The 26,331-nt window shown below is 42.1% G+C and overlaps 1 pseudogene; it reads right to left on the reverse strand.

Moving 5' to 3' along the window:
• Window positions 1–1,018: 1,018 nt before the first annotated feature.
• Window positions 1,019–26,331, reverse strand: part of LOC126035575 (importin-11-like) — a 65,971-nt pseudogene continuing 40,658 nt past the window's right edge.

Below are 26,331 nucleotides of genomic sequence, written 5' to 3' on the forward strand. Positions count from 1 at the left end.
GAAGATAAATGGTATGTCAGCTACAGAACCCAAGAGATAGCTCTGGAGTTAAATACTAAAACCACTACAAAACACTACTTCCCTGAGCGCAGTTTTTGTCATTAAAGATCTCCTTGGGTTGCCTTGAGGCCCTGTCTCTCTGCAGAGGCGACTCATGGGGAGCTGTGTAGACAGCTTAGCCCTGGGTTATCTGATAAACCCTAAAGTAAACAGGGCAGTGGCTGCACCATTCAAAGAACCAAAACCTGAACTGAGCCTTGAAATCCCTTAGCAAATAGTATGCCCTGAGTCTCAAACCAACCACTATTCAGTTGCTGAGGAAGCAAGGTGGAAACCCCCCCCCCCCCCCAACCCAAAACCTGGAGGGTTTCAGCTTCAGTTTCAAAGGACAACCTTGTGTATTCAAACAATCACAGACCAACAAAGGAAAGATAAGGGGAAACTCCACTCCTATATCATAATCCACTCAGACGTAGTCATACACACCATTCCACAAGTCAGGGGATAAAAACTCTAAGATTCAGGTTGGAAAGGGGGGAGTCATTTCTCCAACTATACAGTTGGCTTGTGAAGGGAACACACACACACACACCCCCTTGATCAAGATGCCGGTTGAGGTAACTTCCCTGGGATTGAGAGCCCTTACCTGGAGGAGTAAGTGAATATTGGTTATGCTTTAAGTTTGTAAACACGTGTGTGTTTGTGAATCGCTTGTGGTTGTAATAATGTACTACTCTTGCCTTAAAAAATTGGAATAGTGCATTCCTCCATTGTATCTGTAAAACCTGCAATAGTGGCGAGTTAAGTCTGTAAGTGAAGTTCAAATAAGTTGTTTGCTTGAACCTTGCAGTTAAGTCCTTTTCCGTCACAAGTATACACAGAGAAATAACAGGAGGCATTATTTTGCACCTACCCGCTGTGATGCAACTTTCTATTGACCTTCAGTCAGAATAAAATAAGTGCTGAAAACAGCAATCTATTAAAAAGCCAACTTCCATAATTTTATAAACACATTCCTCTAAAAAAAGAATCCATTTGCTATATTAGCGCCACAACCTAAAAAAGCACAGCTAAAGATTTCATTAAACAAAAACATATTAATAATAAAATTAAATATTAATTAATATAATAAAATTAAACTGCAAAATTTTTATACTCCCTTTAGTTACAAAGCAAAAAAAACCCCAAAATCAATATTTCCTAAGCAGTGAATCTTAATCCTCATTAATAAATTTATATTTTGTTAAAAACTTGGGCAAAACTACTGCTTTTAATTTCAGTGGTGCTTGCCCAATACACTTAAAGACATATTTAGGCAGTTTGAAAACCTCCTACATACTTATTAACTTAATAATGGAAAAGCTAATAATGGAAACTTCAATTCTTCAGACTAGAAATCATCATTCTGGTTTTAAGTAGAACAGGCAAGTATTCTATATAATCAATATGAGTAAAACTCAGCACATTTGGTGTTAAATTTCAGGAACTTCTTAAAAAAAACCTCTGAAATGATAAACTGAAATTTGTCTTATCTTTTGGGTACAAAGCAGTTATCAATTTATTAAAAAACAGAACGAGGGTAAGTAGATAATAAATATTAAAGAAGATGGGAAAGTCAAACAATAAAGACGTGTTCTTCATTTCTGAATAGTTACAATTTTGCCAGCCCCTTAGTTCTTGTAGCTATAGCAGCATTACTTAATGCATGAATAACACAGGCAGTAGGGAAAAAAAAAGACCAAAAAACCCCCAAACACCAAAAATACCAAAACACCAACAAGAAACCCCAGAAATTGTATTAGTAAAAGACTCACCAAGAAGGGCAGACATGTTCTGAAATATTCTCAGAAGCTCAGGTGTAAGACACGGACTATTTTCCAACGTCACTAACCTAAGAATAGGTTAAGAGAAATATTTTAGATGACCTATGAATAACATTGAGCAATCATTCTAATAGATGTAAAACATTGTAACTTATGGTAAACACCTATATGATCCTTAAATAATGTGAAACATGCTTCAAGGAATTGTTACAAGTGCAGTATTAGTCTTTAAAACACACCCATAAATATAGGCATGGGTCTTGCTAAGGTAGGAAAAGAAAGAAAAATATGCTACTGTCTTTAAAAAAAGACAACATAACTTCAAAAATGCAGCAGTGAGAATGCTTAAGTACCCAACTTGGGGATCCCAGGCAGAATTCAGAGAAGGTGGGTAGAGAGGAATATTCATAGTGTAAGGACAACATGTGTAGTGCTCTACACCTCTAAGGAGCAGCTGTGGTGGCAACCAGCTCAAACCTTTACGTGTTTGGTTTTGGGTTTTTTTTTCTTTCCCTGAAATGATGCACTGATTACCATGCGTAAAAGAATGACTATATGCTTGGCATTGTTTGCATCAATTTAAAATTCCTGAGGTTTGAAAACAATAACTATAAAAGAAATTCATACTTAAAGCCACAGCAACACATTCCAGTTTCTTCCCAGATCTCAGGTGTAGGACTACTGTATTTAAATAAAATTTTGGTTATGTAAAGTATCTTAGCTGGCCTCCTGCTTTTGATTCAGGAAGCAGAGTCCCAGCCATGTCTGCCAGGCCCATCCAGATTTCTCTGATGCTCTAGGACATCTTAAAATATCATATATACATTCTTCAGCACAGGCATCAGAATAACCACCTCATGATCAGTATTATTAAGAAGATATAAAATTTCTGAACTGATACATTAAAAAGACCCATCTTAAATTTTAGGAAGATCTTGCACTTCAAAGTTGCTCCCCCCCCACCACAGAATCATAGAATGGTCTGCGTTGGAAGGGACCTTAAAGATCTATCTAGTTCCAACCCCTTGCCATGGGCAGGGATACCTTCCACTAGACCAGGTTGCTCAAAGCCTCGTCCAACCTGGCCTTGAACACTTCCAGGGAGGGGGCATCGGGGCATCCACAAGTTCTCTGGGAAACCTGTTGCAGTGCCTCACCACCCTCACAGTAAAGAATTTCTTCCTTACATCTAATCTAAATCTACCCTCTTTCAGTTTAAAATCATTACCCCTCATCCTATCACTCCATGCCCTTGGTAAAAAGTCCCTCTCTGGCTTTCTTGTAGGCCCCCTTTAGGTACTGGAAGGCTGCTATAAGGTCTCCCTGGAGCCTTCTCTTCTCTAGGGTAAACAACCCCAACTCTCTCAGCCTGTCCTCATAGGGGAGGTGCTCCAGCCCCCTAATCATCTTCGTGGCCCTCCTCTGGACCCACTCGAGCAGGTCCATGTCTGTCTCATGCTGGGGGCCCCAGAGCTGAACGCAGTACTCCAGGTGGGGTCTCATGAGAGCGGAGTAGAGGGGGAGAATCACCTTCCTTGACCTGCTAGCCACACTTCTTTTGATGCAGCCCAGGATGCGATTGGCTTTCTCGGTTGCGAACACACATTGCTGTCTCATATTCAGTTTTTCATCCACCAGTACCCTCAAGTCCTTATCCACAGGGCTGCTCTCAATCCACTCATTGCCCAGCATGTATCCATGTTTGGGATTGCCCTGACCCATGCGCAGGACCTTGCACTTGGCCTTGTTGAACTTCATGAGGTTCACACAGGCCCACCTCTCTAGCCTGTCAAGGTCCCTCTGGATGGCATTCCTTCCCTCTAGAGTATCAACCACACCACTCAGCTTGGTGTCATCCGCAAACTTGCTGAGGGTGCACTCAATCCCACTGTCCATGTCGCCAACAAAGATGTTAAATAATACTGGTCCCAATACGAACCCCTGAGGAACACCACTCGTCACTGGTCTCCACTTGGACATCAAGCCATTGACTGCAACTCTTTGAGTGCGACCATCCAGCCAATTCCTTATCCACCAAGTGGCCCATCCATCAAATCCATGCGTCTCCATTTTAGCAACAAGGATGTCGTGCGGGACAGTGTCAAATGCTTTGCACAAGTCCAGGTAGATGACATTTGTTGTTCTTCCCTTATCTACCAATGCTGTAACCTCATCGTAGAAGGCCACCACATTTGTCTGGCATGATTTGCCCTTAGTGAAGCCATGTTGGCTGTCACCAATCATCTCTGTTTCCCATGTGCCCTAGCATAGTTTCCAGTTTCCAGGAGGATCTGCTCCATGATCTTGCCAGGCACAGGGGTGAGACTGACTGGCCTGTATTTCCCTGGGTTTTCCTCTTTTTCCCTTTTTAAAAATGAGGGTTATGTTTCCCCTTTTCCAGTCACTGGGAACTTCACTAGTCTGCCACAATTTTTCAAATATGGAGGATAGTGGCTTAGCCACTTCATCTGCCAGTTCCCTTAGGACCCTCAGATGCATCTCATCAGGTCCCATGGACTTGTGCACCTTCAGGTTCCTTAGATGGTCTCAAACCTGATCTTCTCCTACTGTGTGAGGTTCTTCATTCTCCCAGTCCCTGCCTTTGCCTTCTGCAACTTGGGTGGTGTGACTGGAGCACTTGCCAGTGAAGACTGAGGCAAAAAAGTCATTGAGTACCTCAGCCTTCTCCATGTCCTGGGTAACTAGGTCTCCTGTTTCTTTCTGGAGAGGGCCCGCATTTTCCCTAGTCTTCCTTTTATCACCAACGTACCTATAGAAGCTTTTCTTGTTGCCCTTGTCATCCCTGGCCAGATTGAATTCTATCAGGGCTTTGGCTTTCTTAACCTGATCCCTGGCTGCTCAGACAATTTCTCTGTATTTCTCCCAGGCTACCTGTCCTTGCTTCCACCCTCTGTAGGCTTCCTGTTTGTGTTTGAGTTTGTCTAGGAGCTCCTTGTTCATCCACGCAGGCCTTCTGGTGTTTTTGCCTGACATCCTCTTTGTTGGGATGCATCGCTCTTGAGCTTGGAGGAGGTGATCCTTGAGGTGGTGACTAGCTTTTTTGGGCCCCTCTTACCTCCAGGGCTTTATCCCATGGTACTCTACCAAGCAGATCCCTGAAGAGGCCAAAGTCTGCTCTCCTGAAGTCCAGGACAGTGAGCTTGCTGTGTGCCCTCCTCACTGCCCTGAGGATCTTGAACTCTGCCATTTCATGGTCACTGCAGCCAAGGCTGCCCTTAGGCTTCACATTCCCCACCAGCCCCTCCTTGTTGGTGAGAAGGAAGTTATCATCAGTGCATTCCAGGAACCTCCTGGATTGCTTATGCCCTGCTGCATTGTCCCTCCAACAGATATCAGGGTGGTTGAAGTCCCCCATGAAGACCAGGGCTTGTGAATGTGAGGCTGCTCCTATCTGTCTATAGAGGGCCTCATCTGCTCGGTCTTCCTGGTCAGATGGCCTGTAGCAGACCCCCACCATAATGTCACCTGTCCCTGCCCTCCCTTTAATCCTGACCCATAAGCTCTTGGTCAGCTCCTCATTCATCCAAAGGCAACAGCATTATAAATCTTAGTTTTGCTGTACATAAAACAGATCACTTTTAGGTTAAGTATTCATAACTCAAATGCACATCTACAATTTAGATCAAAGGAATCCCTTGCTGTTTCAAGACAAACTCAATATGTTCCTTTTCTGCAGGAAAGAAATGTGTTGAATTCAATCCAGGTAACGGTTTTGTAGGGTTGTATTGGTTTTCTTTGGCAAGGTTTTGGTAGCGGGGGGGGTTACAGGGGTGGCTTCTGTAAGAAACTGCTGGAAGCTTCCCCTGTGTTCGAGAGAGAGCGAGCCCATACCAGCCGGCTCTAAGACGGACCCGCCGCTGGCCAAGGCCGAGCCAATCAGTGATAGTGGTAACGCCTCTGTGATAACATTTTTAAGAAGGAAAAAAAAAGTTGGGACGGGGAGAAACTGCCGCCGGAGTGAGGAGTGAGAACATGTAAGAGAAACAAGCCTGCGGACACCAAGGTCACTGAAGAAGGAGGGGGAGGAGATGCTCCAGGCTCCGGAGCGAAGATTCCCCTGCAGCCCGTGGTGAAGACCCTGGTGAGGCAGGCTGTCCCCCTGCAGTCCATGAAGGTCCACGGTGGAGCAGATATCCACCTGTAGCCCGTGGAGGACCCCACGCCGGAGCAGGTGGGTTCCCGAAGGAGGCTGTGACCCCATGGGAACCCCGCGCTGGAGCAGGCTCCTGGCAGGACCTGCGGATCTGTGGAGAGAGGAGCCCACGGAGCAGGTTTTCTGGCAGGACTTGTGACCCCGTGGGGGATCCGCGCTGGAGCAGTGTGCTCCTGAAGGACTGCACACCGTGGAATGGACCCATGCTGGAGCAGTTCGTGAAGAACTGCAGCCCGTGGGAATGGCCCACGTTGGAGGAGTTCGTGAAGGACTGTCTCCTGTGGGTGGGACCCCACGCTGGAGCAGGGGAAGAGTGTGATCAGCCCTCGTTCTGAGGAGGTGAAGCGGCAGAAAATAACGTGTGATGACCATAAACCCCATCCCTGTCCCCCTGTGCCGCTGGGGGGGCTTGGTGGTGAAATCCGGGAGGGTAGTTGTGCCCGTGAAGAAGGGAGGGGTGGTGGGAAGGTGTTCTGAGATTTCATTTTATTTCTCATTACCTTGCTCTGGTTGATTTGTAATAAATTGAGTTAATTTTGCAAACTGAGTCTGTTTTGCCCGTGACGGTAATAGTGAATGATCTCTCCTGTCCTTATCTCGACCCGCGAGCCTTTTGTTATATTTTCTCTCCCCTATCCAGCTGAGGATGGGGGAGTGATAGAACGGCTTTGGTGGGCACCTGGTGTTCAGCCAGGGTCAACCCATCACAAGGGTTCAGTTATATGGAACTTAGTTATTGGGCCTGAAAATAGCTCATGGTCACAAGACTGTTCCAGGCGCCTTTAGAAGGCCTTGAACAGAATAAATAAGAAGATAGAAGAAGAAAGATCCCAATTAGGAAAACACAGGTGCACATTCCACGATAAAGAGAACTTGGCACAAACAACCTCAATTCAGGGGCTTATCTGGAGCAATTGGACTAAGACAAGTCTTGTATGCTTTAATTAACACAACCAATTATGTCTTGTGTTTGTGCGCGTGGACAGTACCAATGTAACCAATCACCGCTTATGCTTGTGCGCGTGGACACCAAGTGCTTGCATGTAGTAGCCAATCAAAGTCTCTCAACAACTTAGAGAATTGTATAAAAATGATTAGCTAAGCTCAATAAACTGGCGACTTTAATAATCATATTGGTGTTCCGTCGTCCGGGCCCCGCATGGATTAATCCCTAAACCCTACATTTGGTGACCCCGACGTGATCCGAAGAGGAACAAGAGGCAACGCTACTGAAAAGGCGGGGGAATTGCCGCGGACCACAGTGGCTTGAAAGACAGCACCGGCACTGCTCAAGAGAGGCAGGACACTGCTTGGGAAAAGCAGGTAAAATCGTAAGTTTACGTTGATAAAAAGGGCGGCATGGGTATCGCAGCATCTGCGAGGGAAAAGGCAGCCGGAAAGATATTTATGAGGCTGGTTGAAAAAACAGAGACAAATATTAAAAAGGACAGAAACCTTTCAATTAGTGTGGGTACAGCTTTTGAGCTTAGTACCTGGAAAGCTATCAGAACCTCCCTATGGGATGAAATTAGTGATGGGTCTAAAGAAGTTAAAGGTCTTGCAACTTTATGGAAATTGATTAAGACAACTCTGCAAGAAATGAAAGCAGATCGTAAAGCGTCTGCGTCTGCTTTTGCTGCTCTCTCTCTCCAACTGCAAGCAAAAGGGAAAAGCAGGGAGAAAAACATAATGCAGCAAGAGAGACTTTTTGGAGCTTGTTCGCCTGCTCTTGTGCCCTTGACTTCTGCTCCACTCCCTGGGACTGCCGATATTAATCAGCCATCTGACAGTTCCCAAGCCTCCCTAGCCGTACGATTAAAGGAAACCCTACAGAATCAGGGAGTGAGTAAAAATCCGCCTACGAGAAAACAGCCCCCAGATACCGCTGTTCAACATGAACAAATTATACCTAGCATATACCCTGATTCAAATAATGCAAACAAGGACTTGGCTACTCTAATAATAGAACAAAAAGAGACATTGTTAGAATTGTTAAAGGAAATGTGGAAAAGAGACGGGGGTAAATGTGGGCAGCCGTTGACGAGAAAGTCATATGAGAAAGCAGCAACTGCGATCATAGAGAGTATGGATTCTTTTGCTAAAGTGGTGGGCAATGGGGAAGAAAAATCCCCCAGGGACAAAATGCAAGAACTGATTGACCTGTGTGTACAAAAGGGGGAATTAATGCCCGATGAGGGGAAAGGGTCTGAAGGGAGATACGAGGATAGATACAAAGGAATGCGATGGCTAACAGACCCGCCCTCACAAAACACGGAACCAGCCCAGGCAGGACCCCCACCACCACCACCCAGCGATCCGCCTTTTTCGCCGGGACAACGCTGGCGCGGGATTATCGAGCAAGCCACTATAGAAGGAGTCATACTGCCACCCACTATCAGTTCATTTCCCGTGTTCACTGAACCAGGAGGAAAACAACAATGGGCGCCTCTGGACTGGAAAACGGTTCGAGAACTGCAAAAAGCCATCATGCAATATGGAATAGACAATAAGTACATACAACAAATGATACAACAATTTTTCAAGGCACAAACCTTAGTGCCAGCAGATATAAAGGTTTTGGTGGAAATGTTCTTCGAACCAACTCAGAGGTTGCTGTTTCACGATCGGTGGAGGCAGAAAGCAGAGGAAGCCCAGGTGAGAAATTTAGATGCTGGGGCACAAAATCCACTTGCATTTGTCAGTGTTGATATGTTACTCGGCACGGGACAGTTTGCTACTGGTCCTGTTCAGGCTGCATTAAGACCAGAGGTTTTACAATTGGCACAACAACTAGCTCTGGAAGCTATTTCAGAGGTGCCGCAAGTGGGTAAGCCGGTTCCACCCTATTCTCAAATCATACAAGGGGAAGAGGAACCGTACATGAAATTCCTTGACCGTTTGAAAGCTGCTGTCGATGCGTCACCCACTTTAACCCCTGAAGTGAAAGCTGCAGTCAGAAACGACTTAGCTATTCAAAACGCGAATGCAAAATGCAGACAAATCATTGCGTCGCTTCCACGTACAGCTACATTAGTGGTTATCATCGAGGCTTGTAATCGCTTACCTCTAATACAAGAACAAGAGAAAGCTAAAATACATGCTGAAGCTCATGCTGCAGCGCTCGCGGTAGCATTACGACCGATAGTGCAACAGGGAAAAGGAGACCGCGGCCCACAGAAAGACCCCTTAGCGTGTTATCGGTGTGGTCAACTGGGCCATTTGAGACGTGCATGCCCTCAACGCATAGCAACGCAGCCTCGATCTATGCCAGCACTAACTAACAGCAGTCAGTCAAACTTTCCTGGGGTCTGTAACAAGTGCGACAAGTTCGGACACAAAGCCAGTGACTGTCGATCAAGGTTTAAAAAAGACGGAACACCGTTAACACTATATCCGGGTTTGCAAGTTGCGGAAGCCTCTGTTTGTCCACAAAAGCTGTCCCTACACAAAGACATCTGAAATATACATGATGTACAAAAACTTGTCGGAGACCTACAGTGGATCCGGCCTTATTGTGGTATCACAAATGCAGACTTAGAACCACTGCTGGACTTATTGCGGGGCAGCAATAGCCTAACTTCTGTACTACAACTAAGTGCACCCGGGCGGCAAGCCTTGACAGCAATTGAGCAGAAAATCACATCATCTATGTCTGGCAGATATATCCCTGATTTGCCCATAAATTTGTATGTATATAACTCAGATAAGGAAGTTGCGGGAATTTTGGGTCAGTGGGATGAGCAACAAAAACAAAACCCATTGGTAATACTAGAATGGATATTCTTGCCTGCTAGCATGTCAAAAATGGTAGTCACTAGAATTGAAGCTCTGGGGATGTGCATTCAAAAAGCAGGGGTAAGGGCAATACAAATTTCAGAGAGGCAAATGGACAAAATCATTTTACCTATGTCACTTGATATTGTGAGTAATGCCATGACGAAAAATGACTGCCTTGCAGTAGCTCTGCTGGACTTCAAGGGGGAAGTAGATAATCACTACCCCCCCCACCCATTATTTAAAACAATGTTAACAATGGAACTGCACTCTATCTGCAGCAATAAGCCGCTGGAGGCCATTACCATTTTTACTGATGCTAGCAGCAAGACAGGTAAAGCAGGATTTGTATATTTACAGGACGGATCCTGGAAATCCAAAGTCATTCTGTCAGAGGGGTCAGTACAAGTGCTCGAGCTATTAGCCGTATGCTCTGTTTTTAAAAAGTGGGATAAAACACCTGTCAACATTATTTCGGATTCTCAATATGTCATGGGGATAGTCAAACGTATACATAGGTCCCTACTAAAAACTGTAAACAATAAGCAGCTGTTTATGACACTTTTAAAATTATGGATGTTACTAGAAAAACGGACAGACTTATTTTTTATTGATCATGTTCGTAGCCATACAACGCTGCCGGGATTCATTGTGGAAGGTAATGCGCGCGCGGATCAACTGGTAGTAGCCAATGCAAACATCTGTTTTAATACACCCAAACCTGATTTGTTTGGACAAGCACTGCTATCCCATAAACTTTATCATCAGTCGGCAAAAGCGCTGAGTAAACAATTTAATCTTCCATTGCAGCAAACCAGAGCTATTCTTGCTGCTTGCCCAGACTGTGCGAATATTCCAAACTTACAACCACAGGGGGTGAACCCCCGGGGATTATCACCATTGCAAATTTGGCAAACAGATGTTACGGAATATCCCAGTTTTGGGAGATATAAATTTATTCATGTATCTATTGACACATATTCAAACCTTATGTGGGCTACTGTTCATATATCAACCAATGCTAAAGCCGTAATTAAGCACCTTTTGGCAGCATTTGCCGCCATGGGAGTGCCAACAGAAATTAAAACAGACAATGGCCCGGGATATCGCGCACAGTCATTAGAAACATTTTTACAGATGTGGGGGGTAGCTCATAATTTTGGCGTACCCCATAAGCTACTGTTGAAGGTGCACATCGGACCTTAAAGGATCGTTTAAACATTTTAAAAACGGGGGAAGACACGCGGCATTGTACCCCCCAAGAGTTAATAAGCAAAGCACTGTATGTTTTGAATTGGCTACAGCCACGTGGTACTGAGGATCAGATCCCAATTAATAGGCATATGTGTGGGAGCAAAAATGTTGATAAAAATCAGCCGCAAGTTTCAGTATTCGATCCAGTTTTACAGCAGTGGCAAGGACCTTGCAAATTATTTACGTGGGGAAGAGGGTATGCTTGTGTTTCCACAGGTAACGAACAACCCCATTGGATACCGGCGAAATGGGTCAAGCCGTGGATTGAGCGACCAGATGCCACAGACAACTCAGAAGAGCAAGAGCAAGAGGCAGCGGAGACGTCAGCAGGTCCCGAAGCTCTAGATAGACCGACTAGACAAATCACGACAGAGACTGACAGTCAATGCGGAGATTAAGAATGCGTGTAAAAAACATGGAGTATGATATCGGTTTTGGATATGTATTTTAGTGCGAGTGGGTAGAAAAGAGAGTTAATCATCAAAAAAAAAAAAGAAAAAAATTTTTTTTAACCACTGTAACAGACATTCAACTAATCAACTAACCTACTAACCTATAACTAATTGTATAGAGAATAAGCAGTTTAGAACAAGTGCTTTAGAGAATAAGCAAATATATATATGATTTAATGTTAATCAGCACTCGGCGAAACATTACTCATAAGAGCTGAGTGTGGAAGTAGTTTTAAGATACCTGATATGTAGTCATTTATTCATTATTCAAAAAAAAAAAAAAAAATTTTTTTTTTTGTTAACAGTTAGGTAAAACTAAAATTAGAAGTAAGGTCATAGACTCAGTTAACAATCTAGAAATAGGGCGATGGGACAGTCCATTTTTCATTAATAACCTCAGGGCGAGATTATGCTTGTGTTTTCACAGGTGCAAGCCCATGATGGACTTCCGTTTGATTTATACGACCATCATCATCTGAAGCATCATAGATGGTGCCGCAATACAAATACCACCTCAGCCAAAAATTAATGCGTAGGTCATCTTAGCTAACATAACAAGTTAAAATTCTCAGTGCATTACAAATGCATCACAAAGCCCATGAACCAATAGATAAGATAACTATGACTCGTGCAGTGCGCCTGGCCAGTGAGTGCATGCACCATAGGTTTTCAGTTGAGGCGGATTTTGGCACCCGCTGGCCACGTGTGCTAAAACCCATTCCTCTGCAAATGTATAAATACCGGGATTTTCCAAAGAGCATCAGGCTGGTGTGCAGCAAAACCATACTTGCCTCCATAGGGACACCCACATAAAACTGACACCTACTGATTGCTGGGCTAAGTTTGCAGAACAAGACAGCAATATGTTTTAAAAAAAAAAAAAAAAAAAAAAAAGTGAGAGAGGGGGAGATGTAGGGTTCAGTTATATGGAACTTAGTTATTGGGCCTGAACATAGCTCATGGTCACAAGACTGTTCCAGGCGCCTTTAGAAGGCCTTGAACAGAATAAATAAGAAGATAGAAGAAGAAAGATCCCAATTAGGAAAACACAGGTGCACATTCCACGATAAAGGGAACTTGGCACAAACAACCTCAATTCAGGGGCTTATCTGGAGCAATTGGACTAAGACAAGTCTTGTATGCTTTAATTAACACAACCAATTATGTCTTGTGTTTGTGCGCGTGGACAGTATCAATGTAACCAATCACCGCTTATGCTTGTGCGCATGGACAGTACCGATGTAACCAATCACCGCTTATGCTTGTGCGTGTGGACACCAAGTGCTTGCATGTAGTAGCCAATCAAAGTCTCTCAACAACTTAGAGAATTGTATAAAAATGATTAGCTAAGCTCAATAAACTGGCGACTTTAATCATCATATTGGTGTTCCGTCGTCCGGGCCCCACATGGATTAATCCCTAAACCCTACACGGTTTCCTCCTTTTAGGGTGTCAGCTGCACCAGAAACAAACAAATTAGCCTCGTGGCAAACCAATCACAGTGCGACTTGTTTTATGTTCAGTCACTAGATAGCTTGAGACTTGGAAGATAACTTCTCCTGCATTTTATCTTTGTAAACTCACCATCTCTTCCAGCAACCAGCTCTGAGAATCATTGGGTTAATGTGCTCCCAGAGTCAAGCACATCAAATTGTTAGATTAGCATGCACATTATAGTGAGTCTAGACTTTTTGTCTTACTGTTCATTATCACAACAGAACTGTATCTTGCTATCAACTGCTTGAAAACAGATTACCTACTCAGTTATTTTTAACTGTGTTTCTTTTATTAACTTCTTAACCTCACCTCTTCTGAGAAAAGGTATGATATAGATGATATCAAGGTAAGATAACAAGAACATATACATTCTTAATACAGTCAAAGCTTTTGTTAAATCTTTTTTGTCTTCCAGGGATACAAAAATAAAATTTTAAAAATTAGAATTTGATAAAGAACATACTTACCACAACTCTAAACCATCTTCCAGAAGATAGACATGCAGAGGCTGAGAAACATCTGTACTTAGCTGAATAACTGGAAGCAGAAAAGGATAGAGATTTTTGCTGTCTGTACCCAGTCCCTATAAAAGCAAATAAAAAATGTATAATACTTCAAAAACCTCAACTCAAGCATTTAAAGAACAGCACTGAAAAAGATCTGTGATGCTGTTATATTCACATAATGTAAACTTGCATTCAAGAAATCAAAGGTTGAACTTGCAACCATTTCATGCAAAAGAAAATATTTAGTGTGATACTCCTGAGGTTTCTCGACAAGTCTTGAGAAAATTACATAAGTTTTTGGAGAACAAGCAACTTGTCAATGGTCTGCAAGAAAAAAATTATAAACAATACACGTTCCTAAAAACATTCATTGGTCATTCCCTTTGTGGGAAAGGTCACAGCTTTAACAAATACTAAATGCTGAATAAACTGTGTTAAAAATCAAGAAAATAATTGCTCTTTGGATCTTACCACATCCTAAATCTTTTGACATATTCTAAGAATCAGGAAAAGGGTTTGTTTTCATTCCTAAACAAAGAATCACAGACTGATGACAGTGATTTATTAAGTGATCCATGAGTAATACAGAAAGATGTCTTCCCAAGAACACAAAGTAAAACAATTTTTCATCAATCACTTAATAAAACCCCCTAATTTAAAAAAATAAACTAGAGATAACTACTGTCAAAACTAATCATAAATTAAAACTAATCTTACAAAGATTGGAATTCTTAAATTGGAAACTACTGGCTATTTTGTAATATTACTACAGAGAACTGAGGCTAGTTGAATGCTGCTTTTGCATAATTACTATATTGGGAAACTGTTAAATTTAAAATTATTTTATGTTTCTCAGTTAAAGCTTCTTTGTGGAATAGTTTATTTATTTAAACAAACTTGTCTTAAAAGAAGAAGGACCTTCCATACATTTGTCTAATCTCTGAGTCCACCTATCCTTTTGGCCTCCATTGTGGCCAGTAACAAGAAGTTCCACAATTCATATATTGTGAAAATGTATTTTCTCTTTGTTTGAACTAACTCTACTTTTTTAAAAGAACCCTAAATTTTCCTTTAGTTGTAATGTGTAATCATTCCCTTTCCACTTTCTCTCCACTGTTAATGTTTTCATAGACCTCTATAATAATATCCTTTATCCAGAAAGTCATGCCTTTCTGCAAGTTCAAGACTGCCTGCATATTTAGTCTGTTCCTGTATGGACACTGCCCTACATCCTAGGAGCCCTTTTCTGGATCTTTGCTAGTTCTACTACATCTTTTTTGAGATGTAGTAGGGGTTGGAGAAGGTGGGATGGCATATAGCCCATAATAAAGAAGTGCTTAATAGCACAGATTCTGCAGGCAATATAACTACATATCGTTTCATTCTTCAATCTTTCCTCAGTAACCTACTACATTTTATTTGCATTTTTACTGCCAACAGCACAGATATTTCTAGATATTTCAAGTTTAAGGATTATTTAAGTTATACCAAGATCTTTTCCTTCACTGATAAGAAATTCAGTTAATTTTAACAATTATCTCTGGATAAAACAAGTAGCTAATAATTTCTAAAGGCTTTCAAAATTCTCTGCCAAGGTACTTACAGTAAGCCTCTAGAGGAATTAGGGAATTTATTGTACATGTATAGAAAAGCTGGAAAGAGAGGCAAATTACCATCAAGAATCAAAACCACCCAAAAGGTCAAAACTCACTTATCTGACTACAGATTAATAGCAACTTCCATTTAGATACAATATTGCTCAACATAGCTATTCATGTTATATAGCAAAATCTGGGACCAAAAGTTATCTAGATTTCTTGAGTTTTGAGAACTGTAAGACACTAAGTGAACTAAACAAACTTAGCTAAATGAACAACTACGGGCAAATGAAACCTAATGTTAATAAATGCAAGCAATATATTCTGGCAAAGGAAAAGTTTCCTACAACACACAGATATACAAAAAAATCTACAGAAAAAAATGATCTGAGAATAACTATGTTCAACTTTATTCTCAGTATTACTATTGTTATAAATCAACAGAGCCAATTCTATATAAAATTCATAAATTTATTGAGAATAGCAAGCAAGCAGCGCTGGGCGGCCGGGGAGTCCGTGCTCCACCAACGGCTCGCAACTTTCTGTTATAGTTACATTCCTTTTATACAGTTCATGCACCCCTTTCTTGTAAATCTCCACCTTGTCTTGCTTCTTCTTTCTTCACAGGTTTGTTAATGGGTAGATTCGGTCAATCTTCTCAAAGGAGAGTGTCTGTGGAATGTCTTTTGATGTGGAGGAATGCAGTCCTGGTAGAGTTAATCCCCTTATCTGGTCCCTTGTCTTTTCCCTCTTTATCTAGTCAATCACAATGTGTCCCTTCCCCCTTCCCGATTGGTATGTAAGCCTTATTGTCTTTTTAATTCAACACGAATTACACAATGTCAGGGAACAATTTGGTTCCCTGTCGATTACAGTCCCCCGTTTTCCTTTTTGGTACCAGCATTAATTCGTCTTTCCAATCTAATAAGAGTTACACAGTCTCAGTAAGCACAGTCTTAGGTCCAAGCATGGACTTATGGGAGCCAGAGTGCAAAGTGAGGCGGTAAAACTGGGGGACCCTGCAGTAATTTTCTTTTGGATCATTGCAGAATCTCCCCATCTTGACAGAGTCCATTCGTATGGCTGGTGGAGATTTTTCCCTTGTACTGAGCCCATCCATATCAAAACTAATAATTTTACAGTTCTAGGGCTTAAAATTGTATAAAGCAAAAGCATTAGAGCTTGATCCTAACGTTTAGGGAACAGTGGTGGTATCCATGGACCATTGTGGGTATTATTTTCCCAACTTGATATATCATCGTAAGGTGTCTCTTTTATACCCCAAGATCTTTGCCTTTTTGTGTCCTTAATTTTTAAATCCTTTAGGTCATTGTGGAGTGAGGTTGGGTCAGTGGGAAACGTTAGGGTGTTTTCAACTTGGTAGCGCTTAGTATATGGGTCTGTAGCTTCATATTTAAAGCAGCTTGTAATCAACAGTCCCCACAGCAGTACATTTCTGCCTCCTCCATCTACTTGGTTGCTTCGAGCAACGGGGGGTATCATCTTCTCGGCAGCAAATGTATTCTTCAGGGGAGCACTTGTTAGGCTGCTTGGCCTGTCTTATTTTGTAAGCGCTCCAATTTTTATCTTTTTACTTCCCACAAGTAGCAACTCACTCCCACGACCATTTTCTACAATTTATGTCAGTTATTATTGTTACGTTAGGGCAAGGTTCGTTGAACGATAACAATATCGTTCGGGATGTATTCCTTTTACAAATATTTCTTACCACTCAGTGGAATCCTTTTCAATTTTTCCCTACTGAAACCCTTAGGCGTAAGGCCTTGTTAGTCAGTTGTTTTTCCTGATCGTGACACTCCTGACAAACCCCTCTGGGGGAATACCCGTAACGGCAATGACTCCACCACTTTCCCTGACACACTATACACTTATAACATACAAATGGTCAGCAATTATAATCTAGATTTACACAGTTGATGGTCACAGGTTTACTCATTGGTTCTTTCTTTTCAAAGTAACCTTCAAGTCCTCTGAGTTGTTAGCCACTTCCCAATGAGAAGTGTGGATCGGTCCCTTAACCCGAATAGCATGGGTCCATCCCTTTTCCGCCGTCCGGATGGCTGTATCTGTAGTCAAAAGAACAAGAAACAGACCTTCCCAGCGGGGGTTCAGAGATGTTTCTTTCCACATTTTTATCAGCACGTGGTCCCCAGGCTCAATTTTATGAATAGGAAATCCCAAGGGGACTGTTTGCTCTATTATTCCTTTCTGGCAGTTGTTTCTTATGACTTTTGCTAAGGTAGTTATGTAGGTATGGATAGATGCATCTTCAACCTTGGGGTGTTGGATTGGTATTCCATGGGAATAAGGCATCCCATATAACATCTCATAGGGAGATAACCTCGTACTAGTCTGGGACCTTGTCCTGATGTTTAATAAAGCTAATGGTAAACATTTAACCCATGACATTTTGGTCTCTACCATTAGCTTCGTTAGTTGTGCCTTAATAAGCCCATTCATCTTCTCTATTCTTCCTGAACTCTGTGGATGCCATGGGGTATGGAATTCCCACTTAATTCCTAGAGCCTCTATTGTTTCCTTTAATATTTTGGATGTGAAATGCGTTCCCTGGTCCGAATCGATAGCTATAACCATACCAAATCTGGGAATAACTTCTTCTAGCAAATGTTTAACTACAGTTTTAGTAGTAGCTTTCACAGTGGGATAGGCTTCCACCTAATGGGTAAGCTGATCTACTATTACTAAAAGATATCGATATCTTCCTACCTTAGGTAAGTCTGTAAAATCTACTTGGATCCTCTCAAAAGGTCTGCAGGACAATTTTCTCCCTCCAAGGGATTTTGTTCTAAAGTTAGACCTGTTCACCTTTTGACAAGTTAAACACCCTTGGACCTCTTGTTTTGTCAGATCATATATGCCTATGCACCCATAGTATTTTAAAAATTGATCAGCTAGGGCTTGGGTTCTCCAATGGGTGGTCTGATGTAGTCTAGAAATTATATGTTTAGCATAAGCTTTTGGTAACATTTCTCGTCCATCTGGGAGGATCCATTTATCATCCATCTGGACAATCCCTAAGGCCTGAAATTTTTGTATTTCTTCTTTAGTAAAGACCTTTTCCTTCTGCTCAGTTAAGGTTTTAATGGGCATTGCTTCTATCTCTTGGGTGGTTGAGGTTGCCTTCTTTGCTTCATAGTCGGCCCGGTTATTTCCTCTGGTATAAAAATCCTGTCCCTTTTGGTGCCCTTTTACATGCACTACTGCTACTCGTTCTGGTTCTCTGATTGCAATAAGAATTTGCCTTATTAATTCTTCGTGGATCAAACCCTTACCCTGGGTATTGATAAGTCCTCGCTCTTCTCAAATTTTCCCAAAAGTATGTACTACCCCAAAGGCGTATTTTGAATCTGTAAATATGGTTCCTACTTTTCCTTTTAGCCTTTGTAAAGCCTTTAATAATGCGTATAATTCACAGGCTTGCGCTGACCAGCTAGGGTTAAGGGGGCCAGACTCCAGTACTGTTTCCTTTTTTCCATCTATTATTGCATATCCTGATTTCCTTTTTCCTTCCTCCATCCGTGAGGAGCCATCAACAAACCATTTTTCTCCTGCAATTAATTCCTCTTTCTCTAAATCCTCCCGGATCTTGGTTTGATACTCTATCAAGCTGATACAATCATGTATGAGTAAATCATCTACGTGCCCATACAAAAACTGGGCTGGGTTTTGTGCCGAGGTAGTTTTTAGTTGTAAATTGGGAGAATGAAGTAAGATTGCTTCATATTTTAGCAATCTACTATCAGTCAGCCACTTTTCTGTCTTTTGATGCAAAATTCCCCTAATGTTATGGGGAGCATATACTTCTAATTTTCCCCCGAAGGTTACCTTGGTTGCTTCTTCTACCATCAAAGCCACAGCTACTATAGCTTGTAAACACGTAGGCCACCCTCTACTCACAGGGTCTAAAAGTTTAGAAAAGTATCCTATCGGGTTTTTTTCTGTCTTGCCCAATCCTGTGCTAGTACTCCGTATGCCGTGTGATTATCTGTTTCTACAAATAAATAGAACTGTCTCTTTAAATTCGGTAAGCTTAAAACCGAGGTCGTTATCAAATCCTCTTTTACTTTATTCAACTGTTCTTCATCTTTACTTGTCCACCAAATTTTATCACAAGTTAATTTTTCATATAAAAATTTTACTTTACTACTATAATTTTCAATCCATTGTCTACAATAGCCCAAAAGTCCTAACAGCTGCCGAACCTGCCTCTTAGTTTTTGGAGGTGGTAAACTTAAAATTCCTTCCACCCAATCAGGATCAAGTTTCTTGGTTCCCTGGCTTAGCCAGTGGCCTAAGTATTTTACCTCTGATTCAGCAAACTGAAGTTTTGATTTGGAAACCTTAAGCCCGACGTCCCCCAAAAAGTTCAGTAACTGTATCGTGCTTTCTCTAACTTCTTTTTCATTAGTTCCTGCCACTAATAAATCATTCACATATTGTAAAAGCTTAATCCTTGGGGGTAGGGTAAATTGCTCTAATATGGTTTCTAAGGCTTGCCCGAACAGGTTAGGTGACTCCGTAAACCCCTGGGGCAACACTGTCCATCTTAACTGCTGTTTCCTACCCGTATCAGGGTCCTCCCATTCAAAGGCAAAATAGTCTCTACTGCTTTCATCAAGGGGGCAGGCCCAAAAGGCATCCTTTAAATCCACCACACTATACCAAGTGTAATCTGAGGAGATCTGATTCAATAGTGTGTGTGGATTAGGGACTACTGGGAACCGGGTGACCATAAGGCTATTTACAGCTCGTAGGTCCTGAACTAACCGGAATGACCCGTCAGGCTTCTTGACAGGTAATATGGGGGTATTATGGGGTGACATACAGGGTTCTAAAGTTCTTTTATGTATTAAACTTTGTATTATGGGTTTTAAACCTTTTCTTCTTTCCATGGACAACGAGAATTGCTTCACTCGTATTGGTCTCTCTGGGTTTTGGATAGTTACCTTTATCGGCAGAATATCTAATTTTCCTGTATTGTCTTGGTTATACCATACATCAGGATTGATCTCTGCTTCATCAGTGGGATTTAAAGGGTACAACTTTACCACGAGATTATCATTCTCCACTGATAAATTAATCCCTAAACTAACAATTAAATCCCTTCCCAAAAGATTATATTCTGCTTCAGGCACCATCAGAAATTTACCCACCCAAAATTTTTGAGGAGCTTCTATTTCAATAGCTTGAGTTTCATATACCTTAAACGGTTCTCCCTTTGCACCTACAATATTTATGGTGTTTTTAGTAAGGGTGCTACCGGAGGGTAGTTTCTGAATGGTGGATCTCTCGGCTCCTGTATCTACTAAGAATTCTACCTCCTCTTTTTGGGGACCTAATTTCAATTTTACTTGGGGCTCTGTAGATGTTTTAGTCCCCAATAAGTAGAGCCCCTGACCCCCCTATTCATTTTTAAACATCTGCTCATCCTGTTGGGTTTTTTTTACAATTCCGCTTTAAGTGCCCTCTCTTCCCACAATAATAGCATTCAATTCCTGCTTCTTTATTTTCTGGTCTAATTGGCTTTCTTTCTTTGTTGGGTCCTTTGTTGTCTGTCCTCATGGACCCTGGTTTATTAACTCTCTGTCCTTCTCAGACAGCTGCAACTAAAATTTTGGCCTGCTTCTTCTGACTTTCCTCATCTCTGCATACATATACCTTCTGAGCCTCTCTCAACAACTCGTCCAACCCTCTGTCCTGCCAGTCTTCTAACTTCTCCAATTTCTTTCTTATGTCCACCCACGATTTAGCCACAAACTGTGTTTTCAGCAGGGTTTGACCCACGGCTGTATCAGGGTAAATTCCAGAATACAACTGCAAACTTTTCCTTAATCTTTCTAACCAGTCAGTTGGAGTTTCATCCTTTTTCTGATACTCATTGAAGGCCTTATTTATATTTTGACCTCTGGGAACCGCTTCTCGTATCCCCTGAATTATTATGTCTCTTAAATCACTCATATTTTGTCTATCTCCCGCAAACTGATGTTCCCAATTTGGTCTCTGTAGGGGCCATTTCACATCCCCCTGGGGCCCATGTTGATGTCTTTGGTCCCAGTATTTCATCCCTGATCTCCTAATCATATCCCTTTCCTCAGATGTGAAGAGTATCCTTAAAATAGCCTGAATTTCATCCCAAGTGTAAACACTAGGGCCTAAAAATTGATCTAGTCTTTCGGAGACCCCTAGAGGGTTCTCGAGTAAACTTCCCATTTCCTTCTTAAATTCTCGGACGTCCCCAGAATTTATGGGTACCGATACAAATCCCACTCCACCCTGATTTCCCCCCATGGCAACTTCTCTTAGGGGCAAAAAATGTGTTGTTTTCTGGTCTCTCCGAGTCCTACTCCGAGTTTTCATCCCCTCTGTTTCTACTGGGGCAGAAGGGGTTGGGTGAGTGGGTAATTGTGGATATATTCAGGGTGGGGATGGAGGGGGTGATGGAGTCGGGGATGGTGGGGGATTTGGAGCCGGGACATACGGGGGTGGGGAGGGTTGGTTAGTCGGGTCCCACTGTTCGCGTGGGGGTCCCTTCGTCTTTTTCTTTTCAGTTAAGGTAAAAATATAACTTCTAGCCGAGGATATTATCCAGAGGCTGGCATATTCACTTTCTTCTAAACTAAAAGGTTCTTTTTGGTTCACATATACATTCAGAGCTTGACATACCCAATCCTCAAGTGACCCAAAAACTGGCCAACACAATTTATCAGCCCTTATCTGTTCCCCCCCCCCCATATTTCCATACAATAATGTATCATCTTTTCCTTATTTTTTTCTTTATGAGATGGCCAATCATCCCAATATTTAATCATTGATCCCAAGGGACTATCTACTGGTATATCAGGTAAACGGCTCTCCTCCTTTTTGAGGGTACTTCTCCGTGAGTCCCCTCCCGGGCCAGAAACTTTACTCTTATTCTGTCCCATCGTCCTGAGGTGCCTTCTTTCTCTCAATACCTTTCATTTCCCTCCTTCGGTGGCCAAGTCCCTTGCGGGAGATTGGAACCGCATGCACCTAGAAGAGATCCGCACTCGCTTCGCAGAGTTTTCTGCGTCTCACACACTCGCACACTCAAGGAATCCCGTCCCCAACCAGCGGTTTATACTTACGTATCTCTGCCGCCTGGATCTTCGTGCACGATTTTACAGGGTGTTAGGAGAGCTCATCTTTCTTTCCTTGCTTGCTACGCTCAGGTAATTTGGGTCCGTGAAGGTCAGAGCGAGTCTGGAGCGGGACCTGCCAATCCAGGACCATCCAAAGATGGGGGCGCCCTCCCGAGGTGGGGTCGCACACCAGCCTGACTCTGATCACGTCGGGGTCACCAAAATTGTTATAAATCGACAGAGCCAATTCTATATAAAATTCATATATTTATTGAGAATAGCAAGCAAGCAGCGCTGGGCGGCCGGGGAGTCCGTGCTCCACCAACGGCTCGCAACTTTCTGTTATAGTTACATTCCTTTTATACAGTTCATGCACCCCTTTCTTGTAAATCTCCACCTTGTCTTGCTTCTTCTTTCTTCACAGGTTTATTAATGGGTAGATTCGGTCAATCTTCTCAAAGGAGAGTGTCTGTGGAATGTCTTTTGATGTGGAGGAATGCAGTCCTGGTAGAGTTAATCCCCTTATCTGGTCCGTTGTCTTTTCCCTCTTTATCTAGTCAATCACAATGTGTCCCTTCCCCCTTCCCGATTGGTATGTAAGCCTTATTGTCTTTTTAATTCAACACGAATTACACAATGTCAGGGAACAATTTGGTTCCCTGTCGATTACACTATCACTTTTTTTATTATTGCACTTAGAAGCCGCAGTCACAAACAAAGTTAAGGTGATACTAGTCCCTGCTCACACATATTTTAATAGTTCTGACCATTCTGTTTTAAAACAGACATTGAAAAAGAGGAGATATTCGAGTATTGTTAAAAAGAAAATTATGAGCACAGATGAATACTCAAAAGAAGAAAAAAAAAATCAAAGATTGAAATACAAATAATGGGATGTGATACAAATCTATTATATAACAAAGCAGGCAGCTCAGAGCTGCTATTATGTCTGTTACATATAACATACAAACAAAGCAGAAGAAAACATCATAAAAGCTGGGAAATTCAAGAAGGGATAAAATAAAATATTTTTTCCCCCATATGCTATATAAACATGTTGCAGAAATCATTGCAAAAGGACATTATAGGTATCAGAGTTATGCAGTGAAAAGGTAATGGTAAAAATGGTAACAATAAAAGGGTTGGAATTCTAAATAAACAAGATGACCCATAATTAGTCAGTGCCAACAACACCTTTGAGAGACATTAAACCTAACAGTTACGATGTAAACAAGAAACATTTGACACTAATCTGAATTAAAATGCAAATTTAAAGAACAGGCAAAGTGAAGCTTGTTATGGTGGCCCATATCTTGGCCTATGATTTAAAAATGGCTCATGCTCACAGAAAGTTTGCAACCAAAATAGAAAACTCCACATCCCTGGGAGCTGAATGGAAACAATGGGGAAACAGATGTACCTATCTTGTAGAATCAAGTCTGAACCACACACATTTGTAAGAGACTGACACTCCAAATGTCTGCTGGGAAATAAAGGAAGCCTGAAGGAGCTCTTTTATATAGACTACAAAGGCACTAAAGGAGGTACAATTCCAAGATAACAAAACCAAAACAAAAATCCTCCAGAACACAAGCAGATCTGCCTAAAGAACTGCTTTTACTGAATAAGCCCCTTGAAACAAAACAGTTTAGTACTTAACATTAGCCATGTTTACCTGCACTATCAGAGAACCATGTCTTTATTATAAGACTGAACAGCATTTAGAAATAGCCTCTAAAACAAAAAATATACCTTACACCTTAATATACACACACAGAACATGAAGGCATGTCTGAGAAAGAACTGAAGGAGATACTGGCAACATTTATGTGATTCCAACACTTTACCTGAACAAGATGGATAAGGGTGGTTAGAATTGCACATTGTAGCATATTGTGCTCCTCACTCTGTTTCCAAAGGAGTGGCAAATACTGAACCAAACATCCTACATATGGTTGTATCTGAAATGCAGAACACAAATTTTTATCTTAATGTGTGAAATAAGGCCATTAATTTATCCCAGGCATAATTTCTGAAAGATTTAGGAGCTGCTTTTGTCACAGGAAAAATACAGAGTTTGCTTTAATTTACTCTTTCCTCTTCCTAAAACACCATATTCCATACTCTGTGACTGAAGTGACTTCTGACTGCACAGGGGTTTGAAAAGAACCTATTACCTATGGTAACATTTGTGCATGACAATCAGGCTTAAGTAGTAAATAGAACACAAACAATACTTAGTTTGATAATAATATGAAACCAACTTCAGTTATGTTCTTCAATTAGACAGGATTCCTGAATAACTGCATCCTCTAAGATGACCAGAAACAGTCCCGGGAAAAAAATAATGCTGAATAACCTCTGAAGTTATACATGCTTTGAGCAGGGGTTGGACTACATAACCTCCAGAGGTTTGTCCTAACCTAAATTTTTTCTATTATGCTCTACAATACTAAAGGGTTAATCCATTTGTCTTCTGAATTATTTAATTATGAATTAACCTTAACAGACTCATAAAGGATCTTACTCAACTTGGGGTTTTTTCTGCTGCTTCTCCAACTGATCTAAAATGCAGGGAAATCTGCTGTCACGACTTTTCCTACAAGGGACAATTAAGAAAGCTAAATTTGGCTCTCAGACAGGACTACTTGTAGAAAGAGGAGATAAGCTCCAAACCATGCATTATCTCTGTCCTTAATACAGTAGTACCAGAAAAAAAAAAAAAAAAGTCAACAATTAATTTTTATTTCTGCAAAAACATCTTCAATTTCTTTGTTTAAGCTGAAGAATTTACTTTAACACTAAGAAGGAAGTACTGAAAATTGAGAATCTGAACTTGAAACTTTGCGTGCAGTTAAAGAGAATGCTGTATAGGCAATCATGATCCATATCGGTGCCAATGAGAGATTACAAATTTAACTGCAGAGTCCCTGGGAATGTAAAGCATTTTGTCCCCCAAAATATCTCTTTTAATATGTAAGGTTTAATAAAATAGTATATCTCAGATATGAGACAATTAGAAATTAAAATGGAAATAAATAAAAAAATTGCAAGAAATGCATTAAGATAAGCAGTGGAAGTCATTCTGTACTCCTGTTTTGAGTTTGTGTGGCAGGGTTTTGGTAGCAGGGAAGGGGGCTACAGGGGTGGCTCTTGTGAGAAGCTGCTAGAAGCTTCCCTAGCTCCAAGTTGGACCCGCCTCTGGCCAAGGCTGACCCAATCAGCGACAGTGGTAGCGCCTCTGGGAGAACAGATTTAAGAAGGGGAACCTGCAGTGGGGGATGAGATTGGAATGTGAGAGAAACACCTATCCACACACCAAGGTCAGTGAAGAAGGAGGGGAAGGAGGTGCACCGGAGGAGGTGATGCCCCTGCAACCCGTGGTGAGATGGCAGGCTGTCCCCCTGCAGCCCATGGACGTGAGTGGTGGAGCAGATGCCCACCTGCAGCCCGTGGAGGAGCCCACACCGGAGCAGTCAGATGCCCCCAAAGATGGCCTTGACTCCATGGGAAAGCCCGCGCTGGAGCAGCCTGCACCTGAAGGACTGTGGCCCACAGAAAGGACCCATGCTGGAGCAGTTAGTGAAGGACTGCAGCTGGAGGGAAGGACTCATGCTGGAGAAGTTTGTGAAGGATTGTCTCCCATGGGAGGGACCCCACCCTGGAGCAGGGGACGAGTGAGGAGTCCTCCCCCGGAGGTGGAAGGAGCGACAGACAGTGTGTGGCGAGCTGACCCCAACCCCCATCCCCCGTCCCCCTGCACTGCTGGGGGGGGAGGAGGTAGAGAAAACCGGGAGTGGAGTTGAGCTGGGAAGGAGGGAGGGGTGGGGGGAAGGTGTTCTAAGGTTTGGTTTTACTTCTCATTATCCTTGTTTTGATTTGATTGGTAGTAAATTAAATTGATTTGTTTTTTCCCCAAGTTGAGCCTGTCTTTTGCCCGTGACCATGAGTGGTGGGCGATCCCTCCTTGTCCTTGTCTCGACCCACGAGCTTTTCTTTATATTTTCTCCTCCTCATCCCACCAGAGGGGGGAGGAGCGAGCAGCTTTGTGGTGCTTTGCTGCCAGCTGGGCTTAAGCCATGACAACTCCAAAAGGTGAGTCAATGCAAAA

This window comes from Accipiter gentilis, chromosome W (assembly GCF_929443795.1).
Source record: "Accipiter gentilis chromosome W, bAccGen1.1, whole genome shotgun sequence".
NCBI lineage: Eukaryota > Metazoa > Chordata > Aves > Accipitriformes > Accipitridae > Astur > Astur gentilis.